Below are 6,000 nucleotides of genomic sequence, written 5' to 3'. Positions count from 1 at the left end.
CAATGAATTCTTTTCTAAATGCTTAATCAACTGCTAGTCTAGTACTGATAAGAAGCTAATTGGTCTATGGTCACTTGTATCCTCTTTTCCTCCTCTTTTAAGCCAGAGGTGACACTGACCATTTTCCAGTGCCTGTTAATATAGCCATCTGTCATGACTTGTTAAAGGTAACAAAAAAGGCTATGAAATGACTTTTAAAAAGTCTCTGGTTAAGTAATTCGTCTGGTTATGGAAGCTTAAATTTGTTTGAGATTGCCAACTGCTCTATAACTAGCAAACTGTCTTACCTTGAGTTGTCATTCCTATAATGCTGTTAGTTACTTATCATTTCATGCTAAACTATCCTGCTGAACATAGATTCTTCCATGTGGAGTAAGGACTGTAACCAGTCCACATCATAGCTACTCCAACCCTAAAATCCTCTGGCACTCAATCAAGTCTAGAAGCTACTTGATTTGTGGAGATCCTAAGGCACTCTTGTTGGACAATATGAGATCTTATATTACTGAGATGGGATCACAGGGATTAACAACAGCCTATTCAAGTAAGCTGCAATACTCCTTTCCTCATAGTTCTATATATTTCTTAAAATCTACTGATTTCATCATCGCAGTTGTCTTTTTGCAATCAGCATCTGTTTCAAATTCATATGGTCTTTATTTGCATATCTACTATATTCATAAACTGAATACCTTCGGCATGAACTTGCTATAGAAAATAAACTTAGTTTGGACTATAATAAACATTTACAAATCACAATAAATGAATCTTGGCATAGTGAGATTCTAGATTTCCAGATCTATATTCTCACAAAGACAGAATAACTTCCTTTTGTCAATTGTTCTGCTTGGGTCCCTCTGATTGAATCAGCTACTAGCTAGCTATATGTTTTAGATTCTTTTATTTGAAAATTGTGTGAGTTTGTGTAACTGTTAGCCAAAACAGTACATTCATACATTCCTTCAATTTATATGGCCACTCATGGCCACCCACTTGCCAACCAACATTGGGTTTAAAAACATCACAGTAAAGGGAAAAAAGCAATAAAACACATTATGCCAAACACACTAACACACACACCACATAATTAAAACAAGCTCAACATAACTTCCTATTCAGTGCCTGGGAGAAGAAGCATTTCTTCAGGACATTCCTAAAAGCCAGCTGGGCTGGGGCCAACCCATTTGAGGTGGAGACTGTTCCACAGGATAATACAGCTATGGAGTAGAAATGCTTCCTGGGTCCCATAAGACAACACTGTTTAATTGATGGGATATGGAGCATGCTAACTCTGTCTGATCTTATTCTTTGGGCACTTGAGGGATAAGATTACTAGAGCATCTCTCCTCCTCCCCGACAGTAAAATTCAATCAACTCAGTGATAAATATTTGATAATTCACAAGTTGCTGTCCTTTTATAACATCACAACTTAGAATGGGTGCTTTAAGAATACATGCGTTAGATGACTAGGAAACATTTAATTTAATGGTTTTCAATAATAGCATTGCTGAATTTCAGAATCACCAGGACTCAGGCATAATAATAATACCTTAACAGCTCTTACAACCATGGTTAGGGATTGAACTGTTAAGTTTTTACCAGCCCCAGCCTGTGAATTGAATTGAAGATAACAACAACAACAACAACAACACAGCAGTAGTAGTAATAGGTGCCTTGAGTGCAAACTGAAAACATCTGGAGCATTACTTGAACACCATTGGCATTAACAAAATCATCATCAGTCAATTGCAAAAGGCAGCTTTAGTTGGAACAGCTTACACCCTGTGACATACCTTTAAACACCATCAAACAACTATATTTCCCCAGCCTAGATATTTCACTGGTGAGGAACCTGCCACTTATAGTATGCCACACATTTTGTATCATTAGGCCAGAAGTCCGTACCTCATTTTTTTCCTAGGCTGACAGCACATTAAAAAAATAAGCAGGGCCAGGGAAAACTAATTTTGATTTCATCATAAACTGAATAACAGTGAAATGAAATGAGTTAATGCCTGATAGCCTCAGGCTGTATATTTCACAATTTGATATTAGTAGAGATAAAAGAAAACAAGACAAGGGACTTCGGTGCTCAGTAAGCTTATGTCATACCAGGGGACGAGAATGGTAATTTCTAGTAAGCAAAATACAGGAAATTGTGGGGACAACTGTGAACATGCCTTTCTACTGGAACAACCTCCTGGCCCGAAGAAAGAATTAGTCCATAGGGTACCCTGCTATTAAAGCAAACTCAATTAATCGCAAGCATGTTAGAGCTGACAATGTTGAAATAGTAGTAAAAAGAGCTGCTTTGGCTCCTTCAGAAAACCATATTTTAACTTGTTTTATTTTAATCACACCAAACTATAATAGGTGTCATAGTCTGGTATGTAGCAATGAGGACAAGTGGCAAGAGAAATGTATAAGAAAGAGAAATAAGCTATGTCAAAGTCTGGCAAAAAAAAGAAGAAAAGAAAAAAAATCACTCTGGACTCTTGTTTGAATGCATGTATAACTGTTTTGATTTATTTGGACACACTTGAGATGTAAATCTGATATCTTAATATGCTTTTCATATAGTTGTTGTTGTTAGCTGCGAAGTCATGTCCGACCCATCGCAACCCTATGGACAATGTTCCTCCAGGCCTTCCTGTCCTCTACCATCTTCTGGAGTCCATTTAAGTTCATGCCTACTGTTTCAGTGACTCCATCCAGCCACCTCATTCTCTGTCGTCCTTCTTCTCTTGCCCTCAATCTTTCCCAGCTTTAGGCTCTTCTCCAGTGAGTCCTTCCTTCTCATTAGGTGGCCAAAGTATTTGAGTTTTAGCTTCAGGATCTGGCCTTCTAAAGAGCAGTCAGGGTTGATCTCCTCTAGGACTGACCGGTTTGATCGCTGCAAAGTCGCGTGGTCGCACAGAGAGATGGACACTTGAGCTGGGTAGTATTTCTTTTATTCGGATCAGGAATGAATCAGGGACAAAGGGGTTTACCTGGTGTTTCTTATACCTGCCCAGGTGAATGATGGCCAATAGAATTGAACCTGGGCTTCCCGCCAGTGCATGTGGCCAATGGGTTTAAACCCTGGCTTCCCGCCAGAGCTGACCATGCCGGGGGCTGTCAAACTTGCTCCGTCCGGCTTTTCCCGCCTCAGCGGTTATCGCCTGGAGCTATCCAGCCCCCTGCTGCGCTGGCATTTCCTGTGTATGCTAGCAGCATACACTACAATCGCCTTGCAGTCCAAGGGACTCGCAGAAGTCTTCTCCAGCACCACAGTTCAAAGGCCTGAATTCTTTGGCGCTCAGCCTTTCTTATGGTCCAGCTTTTACTGCCATACATTGCAACTGGGAAGACCATAGCATTGACTATACACACTTTTGTTGACAGGGTGATGTCTCTGCTTTTTAGTGTACTGTCTAGATTTGCCATGGCTTTCCTCCCGAGGAGCAAGCGTCTTTTAATTTCTTGGCTACAGTCCCCATCTACAGTGATCTCGGAGCCCAGGAAAATAAAATCTGTCACTACCTCCATTTCTTCCCCATCTATTTGCCAGGAATTGAGAGGGCCGGATGCCATGATCTTGGTTTTCTTAATGTTAAGTTTCAACCCACGTTTTGCACTCTCCTTCTTCACCCGCAACAAGAGGCTCTTTAGTTCTTCTTCACTTTCTGCCATTAGAGTGGTATCATCTGCATATCTTAGGTTGTTGATATTTCTTCCGGCAATCTTAATTCCAACTTTTGATTCATCTAGCCCTGCCTTTCTCATGATGTGCTCTGCATATAAGTTAAATAGGCAGGGTGACAGTATACAGCCTTGCCGGACTCCTTTCCCAATTTTGAACCAATCAGTGGTTCCGTATCCAGTTCTCACTGTTGCTTCTTGGCCCACATATAGGTTTCTCAAGAGACAAATAAGATGGTCTGGTATGCCCATCTCTTTAAGAACTTGCCACAGTTTGTTATGATCCACACAATCAAAGGCTTTAGCATAGTCAATGAAGCAGAAGTAGATCTTTTTCTGGAACTCTCTAGCTTTCTCCATGATCCAGCGTATGTTGGCAATTTGATCTCTAGTTCCTCTGCCTCTTCGAAATCCTGCCTGTACTTCTGGTAGTTCTTCATCCACATACTGCTGGAGTCTAGCTTGTAGGATTTTAAGCATAACTTTACTAGCATGAGAAATGAGTGCAATGGTGCGATAGTTTGAACATTCTTTGGCACTGCCTTTCTTTGGAATTGGAATGTAAACTGATCTTTTCCAATCCTGTGGCCACTGTTGAGTTTTCCAAATTTGCTGGCAAATTGACTGTAGCACTTTTACTGCATCGTCTTTTAAGATTTTGAATAGCTCAGCTGGAATATTGTCACCTCCACTAGCTTTGTTGTTGTTCAGCTTTTCTAAGGCCCACTTCACTTCACATTCTAGGATGTCTGGCTCGAGGTCAGTGACCACCTCATTGTGATTATCAGGGACGTTAAGCTCATTCTTGTATAGTTCTTCTGTGTAATTTTGCCACCTCTTCTTAATCTCTTCTGCCTCTGTTAGGTCCCTGCCATTTTGGTCCTTTATCATGCCCATTTTTGCATGAAACGTTCCTTTCATCTCTCCAATTTTCTTGAAAAGATCTCTGGTCCTCCCTATTCTATTGTTTTCTTCTATTTCTTTGCACTGTTCATTTAAGAAGGCATTCTTATCTCTTCTAGCTATTCTCTGGAATTCTGTATTCAATTGGGCGTATCTTTCTTTTTCTCCCTTGCCTTTTTCTTCCCTCCTTTCCTCAGCTATTTGCAAAGCTTCCTCAGACAGCCATTTTGCTTTCTTGCATTTCTTTTTTTTTGGGATGGTTTTGGTTGCTACCTATTGTACAATGTTGCGAACCTCTGTCCATAGTTCTTCAGGCATTCTGTCTATCAGATCTAATTCCTTAAATCTATTTGTCACCTCTACTGTATATTCAACAGGGATATGATTTAATTCATACCTGAGTGGCCTAGTGCTTTTCCCTACTTTCTTCATTTTAAGCCTAAACTTTGCAATGAGAAGCTCATGGTCTGAGCCACAGTCAGCTCCTGGTCTTGTTTTTACTGACTGTATAGAGCTTCTCCATCTTTGGCTGCAGAGCATATAGTCAATCTGATTTCTGTGTTGACCGTCTGGTGATGTCCATGTGTAGAGCCGTCTCTTGGGTTGTGGGGAAAGAGTGTTTGCTATGACCATCGTATTCTCTTGACAAAATTCTATCAGTCTGTGCCCTGCTTCATTTTGTACTCCAAGACCAAACTTGCCTGTTATTCCGGTTATCTTTTGGCTTCCTACTTTAGCATTCCAATCCCCCATGATGATAAGAACATCATTTTTTGGTGTTAGTTCTATAAGGTGCAGTAGGGCTTCATAGAACCAGTCAATTTCATCCTCTTCCGCACTGGTGGTTGGGGCATAGACTTGAACTACTGTGATATTGAATGGTTTGCCTTGGATTCGAACTGAGATCATTCTGTCATTTTGAGGATTGTATAGAACTAATCATAAATTAATGCTACTGAAACGAGCATCAAGGAGAATTTCTCCTACTTGCCTTTGTTTTTTATAATCTTTGCAGCAGAGGTTGTTTTACAGTTGAAAGCAGTACAGTATTGTACATTTCAGAGGGATGCATAAACTCTACTGATTCAGTACATTGCATTGATTACTTTCACAAATTAGGGTGTGTAGCATCAAAAGGCTCCCTAAGGATTTTAGGATATCAAAAAGCCAAATTGTCTGGATTTATTTTTTCACAAGTATTCATTGTGCTATCATAGCCTCAAAAAGTTATGCTTATTCTGTGTTTGTTCCTGTCTGGATATAAACATGTTGTGTCTTGTGTCTTTAGAATAAATTTTCAAAGTACATTGTTGACAGACAGAAGATGGACCTTCTCTTTATTTTATTTAAAGAAATCCTTATTTTTAAAGGATTTTTTTAGTCATGTCATCATGTAACAAAGAAAGAATTAATGT

The sequence above is a fragment of the Vipera ursinii genome (assembly GCF_947247035.1).
Source record: "Vipera ursinii genome assembly, chromosome: 6".
NCBI classification, from domain to species: Eukaryota; Metazoa; Chordata; class Lepidosauria; order Squamata; family Viperidae; genus Vipera; species Vipera ursinii.
This window is presented reverse-complemented; position numbering follows the sequence as displayed.